General features: G+C 46.2%; 1 protein-coding gene across 1 annotated transcript in view; it reads right to left on the bottom strand.

Annotated features, from left to right (window-relative positions):
- Positions 1-5930: 5930 nt before the first annotated feature.
- TSNARE1 (t-SNARE domain containing 1) overlaps positions 5931-14349 on the bottom strand; it is a 398451-nt gene continuing 390032 nt past the window's right edge. Inside the window, exon 12 of the mRNA XM_083749428.1 lies at positions 5931-6314. The gene's annotated coding sequence lies outside the window, so the exon portion shown is untranslated. The remainder of the gene's footprint in view (positions 6315-14349) is intronic.

The following is a 14349-nucleotide window of genomic DNA, read 5'->3' as shown; positions in this document are numbered from 1 at the left end:
CCGACCAGGTCTCATTTATTATGCTTTGGTTTTCTGCAGCAAGAAACTGAAGTCTTGGTATTGCTCTGCGAAGGCACTGGAAGACTCCCCCCCCCCCCACAATCCCTCCCAATTCCTTTTTTATCCATATTTAAAATGCAAATGCCACTGCCAGCCTCCTCTCCTTGCTTCCTTTGAAGTATTCCCAGAGCTCACATGGTGCCATCATTTCCCAATCCTCTTTAATCAGGCGGTTTGGTGGGGGGAATGATTGTTGCAGACTAGTTGGAGTGAACTCTGCCTTACTTAAGGGTGCCAGATCAAATTTTGAAAGAGAAAAGCATTTGGGAGCTGTTCTGTTCTGTCGCTGGAGATACACGTTGTGTTCTGCTACACACAGAAACAAATTTTGCCAGCATTTGGTCCACTGGGGAAGGAGCTATCCACATAAGCTTCTTTTTACTGCTGATTTTTTTTAAATATTCTTAATTATTGTTTTTAACTGTTTTTACTGATCATTTTTAATGTTTCTCGTGAACAGCTTAGAGGTTTTGTTACAATCCAGCGGTATATAAATCTTGTTAGATAAATTAATGCATACACGGATAGTAAAACGACGTCTAAATTAGACCCAACCCAAGATTAAGTAGTAGCATGTAAGCTTTTCAGTTCAACGGAGCAATTGTTCTGGGTGGACATTTATTAGAAACCTGAGAGCGGATGATGATGATGATGATGATGATTTATTAGCATCCCTTGTCTGAAATCACTAGCAGTCATTGACTGAGGTAGATGTATCTTGGGACTGAGGCGCACAGTTAAACCTCGTTTGGCGAACGTAATCCATTCTGGAAGCCCATTCGGCTTCTGAAATGCTCAACAACCAAGGTGAGACTTCTGATTGACGGCAGGAGCATCCGAAAAACATTCGAAAACTGGAACATTTACTTCTGGATTTTCAGTGTTTGGGAGCTGAAATGTTCCTAAATGGAGGCGTTTGGGGACCGAGGTTTGACTGTAGCACACATTTGGGGACAGTTAACCTGGGGCACAAAGGTTTGGTCCTACAGCACCAGAGCAATTATCCTGCTCTTGCCACCACCCCGATTTGTAGAAGTGTCATAATCAGAACAGTGGTGCAGTGGGAAATAACTCAAAACTTCCTCTCCTCACCTGTCCTGTTGCAATAATGATAACCAGAGCTATGCATGGCTGCCTCTCAAAACCATCCAGAACGAGGCTTCCTACATTCAATGAAATAGTGGCAAATGCAGCAACATAGCTAACAATGATAAAAGGTACAGTGGTACCTCGGGTTAAGAATTTAATTCGTTCTGGAGGTCCGTTCTTAACCTGAAACTGTTCTTAACCCGAGGTACCACTTTAGCTAATGGGGCCTCCCACTGCTGCCGCGCCACCACCACACAATTTCTGTTCTCATCCTGAAGCAAAGTTCTTAACCCGAGGTACTATTTCTGGGTTAGTGGAGTCTGTAACCTGAAGCGTCTGTAACCTGTAACACGAGGTACCACTGTATTTACTATATTCAGCTTATTTAAAATGTTTAAGAAATAAATACCACTTTTTTAAAAATCGTATGGCTTATTGCTGTAAATCAATTGTGTGGGTATGGGTGTGACATGGGGAGATATATGTGTGTGTGTGTGCATGTGTGCACACAAATAAAATAGCTAGCCTTCAGACCATCTCACCCAGCCATTAGCTATGTTTCACTTCCTCCCCATCTCAAATTGGAGAATGTTCACTCCCTTCAATTCAACTATGGGCCACACCTTCATTTCTGGATAGTGTCTAGCAAAGGTGAGCGTGAAAGCTTTTATGCTGCCCTAATATAGGAGAGATGAAATAATATTATCCCTTTGGAGAAGAAGAATCCTTGCTCATTTCGTTGTTTGGTTTAGTTTATGATTTCTTTTTCTTTTTTAAAGAAATAAATAAAGAGCCCGTGCAAGATTCATTTCAGAAGGGAATAGAACAAATAGGATCCCAAGGTGTAATTGTAGTAAAACATTGCTTACCAAAATGGAAAGTATACAGTAGAGGGAGGTAGGGAAAATGAGATAGTGATGAGTTCTTTTTCCTTCCAAGTTGTCAAAAACGTGCAATGCTCAGCTCCCATTAGTGGAAAATGGGTCTCATTCGCAAGTGCCTTGAGAAATGTATCACTAGGCTATGGCTAAATGGGGGACACTGCAAAATCACAGAGTTTCCACTCTTCTTGTCCTAAGCAGTGCTTTGCTTTCCTCCCAGCAGAACTGTTTGGTTCCAGGTGGAACGGACACCTGATTGTACAACTGATTGTGGTAAATGTAAACACACAGACCTGCAGGTGTTTAAAACCTGCTTTCATAAATATTGTAAGAACACAAGAAAAGCTTTCAGGATCAGGCCAATGGCCCAACTAGTCATAGAATCATAAAACTGTTGAGTTGGAAGGTTTAATCAAAATCTTGTAATTTAAGCTTGTTTGGCAGTTCTAGCAGGGGAGCGCAGCTACTGTATACCCTTGACCGAAGAACGGTACACTCCTTTTATCTGGGATGGTCGTCCTCTTCCACCGAGTGTGCAGCTTCGGGAGGGGCTCACACAGAGCGGTGAGGGAGGAAGGGGACACCCGCCTAGCCAGCCAGATCAGCCGAATCAACCCTGGTGATCGACGGGGTGACAGATGTCGCAGCCAGATCGCCCTCACATCCCCTTTCTTGTAAGTCAAATCCATCAGTTTGGGCCCTACCCTCTTCCTTGTGGACATATGGATTTTTATCTATCCGAGCTGCACCAGCGAGTGGTCCTATGGTTTTGTATACATCATGTGAGTGTCTGAGTGAGTGTGAAAAAGGAAGTCTGAGTACTATTGGAAGTTGGTTTCACTTCTGTGTGTGTCACAGTTCTGTACTGGTGTTCAGAGAGCACAGACATACTGAAGGAGTCTCTGTATATAAGACTGTAAATAAAGTAGTTTAGAACTATGATTGAGTCTTTCTTCTGCTATGATATGCCAGAAAACTAGCGTGCTCTTTTCAGGAGGGAAGGGTCGCTTATTACTGGTCTCTCTGGACTGAAGAAGATTTATAGCCAGAGAGGACCACCGGAGAGATGTCCCGAAGACTTGGGAAGCTGGCAGACCTTCCCAGGGCGTTTTTCCAACAAAGGTGGTATATGAGCAAATAGAGCAGGGGTTAGCAAACTTTTTCCGCAGGGAGCCAGTCCACTGTCCCTCAGACCTTGTGGGGGGTTGGACTATATTTTGGAGAAAAAAACCGACTCTCCCCTTCCTTCTCAACTGCACCAGATGAGCCCCGGTGGCTGCTTACCTGTGCCTTGCGAGTGGCAGGGGCTGGTGGTGGCGGCGGCGGAGGGACGATGAGCAGCGCGAAAGAGCTGGCTCCAAAGAGGGGCTGCTTAAAATGGTGCTCAGTCAACTGCGGCTCAACAATGCCCAGCCCCCTTCCTCCTCTAGGCAGGGCGGGGAAAAGCCAGGAGGAGGGAGGGAGTGTGAGAGGGAGGGATGGAAATGGCACAGCCCAAACGATCAGAATCCCCATGCTGATCCACACTATGGTTACCAGATTTTTTCAATGAATCCGGGGACACTTTTTTAGTATTTGGAAGCTGAGTAGCAACAGGGAGTCAGTAGTGGGGATGGTGAGGCAAAAGACCCTGGGCCCAAGCACACATGCATATTGTATAAAGGTGCTAAACCCTTCTTTCGTACCCTGTGAAACATAAATGCACAGTTTTTTTTAAAACTGAGCAACGGCCAGCCGCCAGTGACTCTCAAGCCTCCCCCAATCTCCTGCCCCCTTCCCCCTTTGTTTTGACTGATCAGGGGAGGCTTGGGAGTCACAGACAGCTGGCCGTGGCCAGTTTTTAAAAAACTCTGCACATTTATGTTTCACAGGGTGTGAAAGAAGGGCTTTGCACCTTGCCTGGCAGAGAAACCATGTGCCTTGCACCCCTCCTGGGCAACAGCTGCCTGCCCGCAACTCCCGAGCCTCCCCCGGTCTGTCAAAACAAAGGGAAAAGGGGGCAGGAAATCTGTACCGCTTGACATCCCCAGTCCCCCCTCAGCAGTGGTGGTGGCAGCAAGCAGCAAGCAGCTCCTGAAGCCAGCCAGAGCCAACTGCGCTACCAGGCTGGCTCCGGGCTGCTGAGGCTACCACTGCCACATTTCCCAGGGACAGATTTGCAAATCTGGGGACATTCTGGGGACGGAATTTGTCCGGGGACAGATTTGCAAATCCAGCGCCTGTCCCCGGGAACCGGGGATGTCTGGTAACCCTAATCCACACGGAGATTCCCGGACCAACTGTGGGCCGGATCCAGAAAGCAATTGGGCTGGATTTGGCCCCTGGGCCTTAGTTTGCCAACCCATGAAATAGAGTATATGACCCTATTTCAAGCTGTTATCTCTATTCAAGTCTACTCGTGGCACGCGACTAGGCACTTCGCTTAGTGGGTTCATGATGCTCATCTGCTTTCCGCTGCCTGGCAAAACCCTCCTGTACCCAAACATTATTCCACCAATGTTAATCACAGCTGTAAATGCTGAAAAGCAGCAATGCATGACACTCTGTTATTAAAAAGTGCATTAACACAGCCCCAATTGAGCAATGCCAAGTTATCTCCTTTTATGAAATGAGTATGAGGCATAAAACAACATTTAGCACCAAATACCGAAATCAGGTTTGATGGAGAGGCTAGAGGCAGGCATGGGCGGCAGTGGGGGGGATATTGTACACTGAAATGGACACAGCTGAACTTACTTAATACCTCTTCAATAATAGCCTTCTCTGTAAGTGAGTTTAAAATTTGTCTCTCTCCTCTACAGCTGGCTATAAAAATTGCTGAGAACTACAGCCTGGGAGAGAGAAGGCCGGAAAGTTAAGCCTAAAAATAAACCTTGTGTTAAGCCTGCTGTGGCAGAATGGAATATTCTGCATTGCAGAGGGTTGGACGAAATGACTATCAGGGTCCCTTCCAACTCTACAGCTGTATGATTCTATGATCTATTTGCATTCATTTGCAGAATTCTTACAGTAGCTACATTGTTAAGTAGAATTGGTTTAATTGACACAGAAATTAAAAAACGCCTCAAGGTATATTGCTGTAGGTTTAACATGGGGATTTTCCATGGGGCTATATTAAAGCCAAGGAGAGTATTCTGAGCTTTTGCTAAGTTGATAATTAACTAACTAATGGCTGTTATCTGGTAGCTAACATGTGAGTGTTGTAACCTTAGATCATGTGATGAAGGTATTGAGTTGCAAATCTCCATTTTGAAGGGAGGTGCCTTCATGTATTTTGTCTCAAGACCCTGTGTAGTAAGAACATGCAAAATACCCTCTCTGACTGAGAGAGAGAAAACAGCTTCATTTGAGATTTATATTTTTAAAAAATCATATGTTGATCTGATTTAAAAATAAACCTGAACTCCAGAGTTCTTCAGAACTCAGCAGGCAACATTCTAGACCAGGCATCCATAAACTCAGCCCTCCATATATTTTTGGGACTACAGTTACCATCATCCCTGACCACTGGTCCTGTTAGCTAGGGATGATGGGAATTGTAGTCCCACAACATCTGGAAGGCCGAGTTTGGGGGTGCCTGTTCTAGACAGTGTCATGTTGTAAGATCCATCATGAGGACCCAAACAATCACTGGAAAGGAAATGCTGGCACAAAGTTAAAGTTATTTTAAGTACAAGCAAGAATATACGATATTCAACCATATTGTAATCATTTTAAGGTAAGAAAGAGAGAAACCCCACCACCCTCCCACCTCATAAGGGATTATGGAGGAAAGTACATCCCTTCGAGTTCACCCACAAAAAGCCCCAGGACCTATTTGTCTGCAATTTGGCAGGCTAGATCTATTTGAGGGGTGGGGTGCTCTGTGCCTGCACATTTCACACACTTTGGCCAAAAGGGGAAAAGTCATAGCCATTTTTTATTTTTCCCATTATAGTGAGTGGGTAATACAGAGCTTCATTTTATACAGAGTGGAACGAAAAAGGGAAGCATGGATAAAAACAGAGAGAGCGCATAACAATTCAGAAACAGATAATATATATTTTAAAATGCACAGATGCATATACATTAATCCCCTTAGTGCCCCCCGCCAAATTGGTGACGTTCAAGACGTCAAGTACAAGCCTTTCTCAAGTACAAGCCGCGTTACTTTGCATCTACACCGAGCTGCGAAACATTGCTTGAATAACTGCATAGATGTGCGGTGTTCCTGCTGCAGAATGGACATTATCTGTGGATACTGAGTGATATATTTTGTACATTCCAAGTTGGCATGCCTGTGGGCTTAAAGAGTAAAATGCAAAAAGAAAAAAGAAAAAGAAAAAAAGGAGAAGAAGTTAGAATTAAAATGCTAGTACGAATACAACCCTCAGTAAGCTAACCGAATATCAACGCTGTCTTAAAGCTGACTTCATTAACTTGGTGCCCTTCCCCTGTGCCCAAAGCTGGAGGGGCTATTTGCTGATAAGAAAACTCCCACCGATTTAGAGACACGACTGACGGGCATATGCTAATACCCAAAGTGGCGGGTGGCCTTCGCAGTGGGACTTTGACAGGATAAAGGCTTTAGAGAGTTTCAGATCAGGATCCACTCACTGGGCTAGCTGGATGTCAAGGAGTGGCAAAAGCAAAAATACGCAGGCTGTTAAGTTATTTAGCGAGGCTTGAAACATTAAAGTTCTTTTTTAAAAAAGTAGTTCGTGGACTCTCCTTTGGGAGATTGTGGGAACACGTAATAAAACTAAGCTCTTTCGGCTAGGTTTAGAGTTTCACAAATTCATGAAGGATAAGACTAGCCACAGCTACTTGTCAAGATGGCTGTATAGTACCTCCAGGAGCAGAAAGACCATCCATCTGAGTGCCAGTTGGTTAGAACATGGTGCTGATAAAGCCAAGGTTGCAGGTTCGAACTCCCTATGCGACAGCTGCATATTGGGGATGCCTGGACTAGATGAGGCTTCCTCAACCTCGGCCCTCCAGATGTTTTGAGACTACAATTCCCAGCATCCCTGACCACTGGTCCTGCTAGCTAGGGATCATGGGAGTTGTAGGCCAAAAACATCTGGAGGGCTGAGGTTGAGGAAGCCTGGACTAGATGGCCCTCAGGGTCCCAATTCTATGCTTGCAGGCTTCCCACTGGGGCACGTGGCTGACTACTGTGCAAACAGGATGCTGGACTAGACGGGCCTCTGGTGCGATCCAGCAAAATGCTTCTTGCATTCTTAAGTTCTCCTAGGCAGCAGGTATCTGAGTTGTACCACTGCACAATGCAGGTGGGTGGGGGAAAACCACACAACTGAATGTTCTTCCATGCATATATTCAACCCCTGGCTAATTTTAACAGGTGTTTATACTCCCAGCTGCCAATAATGCCTTTCCCAGGAGCAAATAAATTGGACAGAGTTAGGCAGAAAGTAGGTACAGGATCGTTGTCTGCACCAGCGGAAACACAATTATCTCTGTCTGGGAGCAAACCTGCCAAATTTCTGCAACATCTCTGCTCACGTGGAGATTTCATTTGGATCAGGGGTAAAGGGAATGTCTTTGCAGGCTGTCATTGCAATAAATTTAACGTGAGCGAGGGATCTCTCAGGTTCTTAAAAAGTCAATGAAAACACACCCCGCCATTGCTAAACTGATCACGGCTCACTTATGCCAAACTGCTCTTCATTTCCTGCAGTGCAAAAACATTGAAAAGCCCCAGTGCATTATAAGTATGTATCATGCAAAGGGGGTAAGCGCATGCAGCGCGCTCACAAAGGAGACTTGCACACTATCGCAAAAGATAATTGCTCTGTGGCAATCATTTAGAAACAGTGCATTTTATACGGAGTGATGCATCTGCTTATTTGAAGGGTTCTTGCCAAACCAACTGGCAGACATTCAAGAGAATCCCAGAAACACACACACAAAGAGACACGCACACAAGCCCTAGGCTTGGTCTGTCAGTTCTTAGTCATTCAACCTTATGAAAGCAATCATGAAAGGAAGAGTTTCTCCTTCATCATCTCAAAGGCACAGCAGCCTACAGCAGCCTACAAATTTACGCACACATATAATTTGGCGAGAGGCCATTAGAGGATATGCTTTGCACAGCCCATGTTCAGTTCCTGACATCTTGGCTAAAAGGGACCTCTGATGGAGAACACATGGAGGCCCCTAGTTGATCCTGGGCTTCAGCATCCATCAACACTAGTCAGCATGGCCAGTGGTTAGAGATGATAGGAGTTGAGAGGCCATCAATATCTGGGGGACCAGACATTCAGCCTGCAGAAGAAGAAGACTGAAAGCTGACATGATAAAGGTAAAGGTAAAGGGACCCCTGACCATTAGGTCCTGTCGTGGCCCATTTTGGGGTTGCCGCGCTCATCTCGCTTTATTGGCTGAGGGAACCGGTGTACAACTTCCGGGTCATGTGGCCAGCATGACTAAGCCGCTTCTGGTGAACCAGAGCAGCGCATGGAAACACCGTTTACCTTCCCACCAGAGTGGTACCTATTTATCTACTTGCACTTTGATGTGCTTTCGAACTGCTAGGTTGGCATGAGAAGGGACCGAGCAACGGGAGCTCACCCCGTCACGGGGATTTGAACTGCCGACCTTCTGATCAGCAAGTCCTAGGCTTAACCCACAGTGCCACCCGCGTCCCTTTGAAGCCATCTTCATGATAGCCATCTTCAAATATCTGTGGAAGATGGAGGAAGATTGCTTCCTGCTGCTCCAGAGGGTAGAACCCAAAGCAAGAGATTCAGATTACAAGAAAGGAGATTCTTACTAAACATTGGGAATAACTTTCTCACAGTAGGAGATGTCAGACAGTGGGATGGACTTCCATGGAAGGTGATGGACCTTCATTGGAAGTTTTTAAAGAGTGGGTGGATGGTTATCTGACAGGGATTCTTTAGCTGTGACTCTTGCATTGAAGAGGCTGGACTAGATTACCCTTATGGGTCTCTTCCAGCTCTCTGATTCTATGATTCTGTGATCACAGGATTTCCAAACCCATGGTGCAGAAATGGTAGTCTACACAAAGCAAAATGGGCCATGGTCTGATTTACTATATGGCAGTTTTCCATGAATGGAATGGGCCATTGTTATGGAGGGCCCTAGATACAGTCATACCTCATATTACGTTTGCTTCATGTTACGTTTTTTCAGGTTGCGTCCTGCAGCGACCCAGAAGTACCGGAAAGGGTTACTTCAGACTTTCGCCGCTTACGCATGCGCAGAAGCGCTAAATTGCACTTTGCGCATGCACACAAGCGCCAAATCACACTGCACACCTGCACAGATACTGTGCTTCAGGTTGCAGGCTTTTCATGTTGCAAACGAGTCTCCGGAACGGATCCCGTTCACAGCCAGAGGTACCACTGTATTGAAAACCTTGCATAGGTAGGGAGTGTGAGATAAACTGTGAGGAACTTGATCACTCACAACCGATAAATAAATCAACATCTTAAAATACATATTCCTTGTGTCGTCCAGAAAAGTAAAGGTGAGTGGGTTAAACAGCTCTAAAAGAGGCCAATTAAATGCGTTGAAATGTCAATAAAACATGAAAAGTGCAGCAGATATACAGAGGAGGAAAAGTAAGCACTAACTGGCTTTTTTTTGTTACCTGTTTTATGAGTATGTATTAGAAAAAAATAAAATCCACCCCTCCAGCAGGATTTAGGAATGGAGAGGTAAAAGCTAACACAGCAATTCCCTTGGAGCGTTTTGCTCTTGCAAACAGAAACGCATCTGGAGTCAAAGGGCAGGTTGTGGATATTGTGCTTATTTGTTATTCGGAGAAATATCTTTAATATTGTAACGAGGCAAAAGAGAGAGAGGGGGAGAATAGAAAATGGTAAATGCTGCTATTTCTCCCCCCGAGGTCATGTCTGTTCTGCACGCTGAGTCTCCAGATGCCAGATATTTCCCAGGGGAACATGGCTGCAACATCCATCGCTGTGTCGCTCTGTGAACTGAGCATCTCAGGAGGATATTTCATCTGTGGCGATGGTGACAGGTAAATTATCAGGGTGATGGTGATACCCTGTCACTACAATGAGCTTAATTCTATAGTTGGGCGGATGTGGGACTTTGGAGTCCTCTTTTCCCCTTCTACTCTTGCTCTCTGTGGCCCACTCTTCCTGGCACAGGAATGGCTGAGACAGTCTAAAGACTGAATCCCAATCTTCAGTCCTACTGAATTTTAATTATGATGTCATACTCTCCAACATTCCTCAGAGGAAAACGGGGACATTTTGTTCTACCTTAGTACCACTGGCCAGAATGTTTCCTCCTGGTCAAGCTCCAATGTTATTAGAGAAAACACACAAAACGGCAGCAATTTAAGCACAGAAATCTTTGAATTTATGTATTGCATTTAGGGGAGTCTGAGGGGAAAAGAAAAACCCAAATCAATAAATACAGTGGTACCTCAGGTTAAGAACTTAATTTGTTCTGGAGGTCTGTTCTTAACCTGAAACGATTCTTAACCTGAGTTACCACTTTAGCTAATGGGGTTTCCCGCTGCCGCCGTGCGATTTCTGTTCTCATCTGGAAGAAAAGTTCTTAACCCGAAGTACTATTTCTGGGTTAGCGGAGTCTGTAACCTGAAGTGTGTGTAACCTGAAGCGTCTGTAAACCAAGGTACCACTGTGTGTGTGTGTGCAGACTATGCAATGTCACAAGGCACTTATGAGTATTTTGGAAGCATGAGAACTTTGAAAAACCATTATTGTTGTTATTATGCAGGTATATGATATGGGGTGAACCATTGGCGTCGCAAGGTGGGAGGGGGGGCGGTTTGCCCCAGGTTCCATGTCTGGGGGGTGACAAGAAGACACCCCGCAGGGTGTTTGCCCTGCCGCCCCGGGCCTTGCCAGGGCCCGGCGGTGCGAGCAGCCATCATGCGGCCGCATGGCGTCCATATGGCGTTCAAGCAGTGCCAGCAGCAAACTGCTATGTACAACGCATGTGTGGTGTCACATGCATGCGCTGCACATAGCGACACTGCACATGCGCTGTACATAGCGGTTTGCCACTGGCGCCGCTGGAGCTCCGTACGGATGGCAGTGGGATTCCTCCACCACTGGCAGGATCCCAGCCTCCCTGACTCGCTGTAAGCAGCTCCTGATTTGTCGCTTTACAATGAGCCAGGGAGGGGCGGACGGGAGCCACGGTTCCCCCTCCTTCCCTCTCTGGTTCACTGTAAAGCAGCAAAGCAGAAGCCGCTTACAGCGAGCCAGGGGGCGCCCTCCCAGCCTCTCTCCCAGCACCCTGGCAAAGCGGCATAGCTCTGTCAGGATCACAGAATGCTGTGTGAGATAGTAAGTCTGCAGGCTTGAGTTTGCTAGCTGATGCAATCAGCCTACAATACTTTCAATGCAAGTGCTGGGTCAAAAGACTCCGCAGTAATGTGCTGTCAGTTGATTGGCTACCATTGGTTTAAAAGGGAGCCTGTCCAGCAGTAAAGGTGGTGGTGTAGAGGAGTGTGGTCAGAGAGAGAGAGAGAGAGAGAGAGAGAGAGAGAGAGAGAGAGTTAGAGGTCTGCCTATTTGCCTTAAGGTGCAGCCAGGTACTCTGTTTGACTGTATGAACTGCTCGTGTATTGTACCCTGTAGATGCTCTTCGTGACCCCCTGGACCAGAGCACGCCAGGCATTCCTGTCTTCTACTGCCTCCCGCAGTTTGGTCAAACTCATGCTGGTAGCTTCAAGAACACTGTCCAACCAAGCCTGTAGATATTTGTATATATAAAGGTAAAGGTAAAGGGACCCCTGACCATTAGATCCAGTCATGGCAGACTCTGGGGTTGCGGCGCTCATCTCACTTTATTGGCTGAGGGAGCCGGCGTACAGCTTCCGGGTCATGTGGCCAGCAGGATTAAGCCGCTTCTAGCGAACCAGAGCAGTGCACGGAAATGCCGTTTACCTTCCCGCTAGAGCGGTACTTATTTATCAACTTGCACTTTGACGTGTTTTCAAACTGCTAGGTTGAAAGGAGCAGGGACTGAGCAACGGGAGCTCACCCCGTCGTGGGGATTCAAACCACCGACCTTCTGATTGGCAAGCCCTAGGCTCTGTGGTTTAACCCATAGCGCCACCCGCGTCCCTATTTTTTTTATATAGCTCACAATAAATATACTGCACTGAAGAACCTGGAACTCTGAGCATTTCTGCTAAAGTGTCGCGAAGAATTCGAGAGAAGTCCCCCCCCCCTCCCACGATGGCTTGAGGTACTTGGGTGTCACGGGGGTGGGGGTGCAGAGGCGTAGGAAGGGGGCGGATATTTGGCACCAGCCCGCGACTCCCAAGCCTACCCTCAGCTGTCAATGGCGGGGGGTGACAAAAAAAAATTCCGTACCAGGTACCACCTGGGCTTGCTACGCCTCTGGGATGAACTCCTCCATTGTCTACCGAGACAGGTAGTTGCCAGCATCACTTACTGTACTTTGGGGCATTAATAAAACACACACTTTTTTTTTTTTAGTGTCTTTCAGGTGCAGCTCCCAGCTTATATATTTGATTCTACCATAGGCAGGATCACGCCGAGATTGCTTTTGTGCAGTGTTTAAAACAAGCACACATTGGAAATGTGGGTGGCAGACATGGTGGAGAGAGATGTCTGGAAGAAATGGAAAAGTTCAGGAAACAGCATGTGCAGTTTTCTTTGAAATATGGATTTATAAATGAAATGAAATAACCAATGGAAAATTCCTGCTGCACTGTCTCCATTTCGAAATGGAGGCCGCGCAATTTGCAAGTCCAAAATCTGGATGGAAATTCTAATGAGGAGCATGGAAGAAGCAAGTCCTCAAGGAATTTTGGACTGTGGTTTGTCCTCAGGGTAGAACAGGCACAAACAGTTGACAAAAAATGGTAGCCCTATGCTTACTTTTCGAAATCCTTTGCCTTAACATGATTTAGGCAATGTTATTAAAGAGTGGCGAGTGGAGTTTAAAAGACTACAGTGGTACTTCAGGTTACAGATGCTTCAGGTTACAGACTCTGCTAACCCAGAAATAGGACCTTGGGTTAAGATCTTTGCTTCAGGATGAGAACAGAAATCCTGCTCCAGCGGCGTGGTGGCAGTGGGAGGTCCCATTAGCTAAAGTGGTCTTCATGTTAAGAACAGTTTCAGGTTCAGAACGGACCTCTGGAACGAATTAAGTTCTTAACCCGAGGTACCACTGTATATGCAAATGAACAAATAAGGGGAGACAAATGGGACCAAATTTGCATCCCTTAAATGCAGTTCTCATTGGAAATTTTGCATTTCAAACTTAACACAGGGACTTGAGAGAATCCCAGAGACTAATTTTTGCAACGGCTGTGCAACTGTTTGGAAAGAGATTGATTGAGAAATAGAGAAGATTAAAAAGAAATGGACACAACTTGAGATTTGGGGAAATTGTATTGGGGGAGGGGGAAAGGATCATAGGTCCATGGAGGACTAGAGAGGACAGGATTCCATAGGCAGCTGAGCAATGTGGCCATGCCAGTGGGCTGCTTTTGCCCAATGACTGGCAGCTGTTAAATAGGATGAAGTCCCAGAGGTTCTGGAGGGGGAAATAGTCCTGCAATCTGGCCTGCTCTCTCCACCACTAGCCGACGTATGACGCGGTGGTAAAGACAGAGAGCCAATAAGCAAAACTGGCCCCATGGCATCAATTTGGGAAGAAAGAGCAATTCCATGGAAGAGAGCTGGCCATGTTTTGCCCTTATTTACAGCGTTCGTTAGGCTGAGTTATTGCTTCACTCAACATTTCTTCATAGATGGGAACTGCTGTGGCTGCAACAACCTTTTCCCAGTAGTTCTCTGGAAAGGCCGGAGGGGAGGTGCCAGAAACATGCACCCGATGCAATAAGCGGATGCACCATCTTTCCATAGGAAGCATACAGGAGGCAACATTAAAAGCAGGTCTGGAGAACAGAGACTTGCCCTAAAGACGTAACATTTTCCAGCAGGGAATTCAATGTAGAAAGCATTGCGAACTCCACCTGTCACAAGCACCTTCAGGCATTCTTTGGAGGTATTTCTTCCAAGTACAGGAATCACCACATTGCATTATGTGAGCCAACCTGCCTTATGTTGGTCGGATGACTGGACCATCTAATTCAGGGATGGTAAACCTCAGGCCAGGGACATGAATGCAGTCCTCCATGTCCCTGAGACTCTATCCATATCACACCACTTGAGAAGGTGAACAACCTTCTCAAGCACCCCTGAGGCCTCTTCAAGCATGTGTTTTGAAGGTGCAAATGAGAACCCCACTCCCCAGTGTGGATGTGAACACTGGGCAAAATTCGCTGGTGCCAGTCTGAAAATGG

This window comes from Podarcis gaigeae, assembly GCF_964106915.1.
Source record: "Podarcis gaigeae genome assembly, chromosome: 7".
Classification (NCBI taxonomy): Eukaryota; Metazoa; Chordata; class Lepidosauria; order Squamata; family Lacertidae; genus Podarcis; species Podarcis gaigeae.
This window is presented reverse-complemented; position numbering and strand designations above follow the sequence as displayed.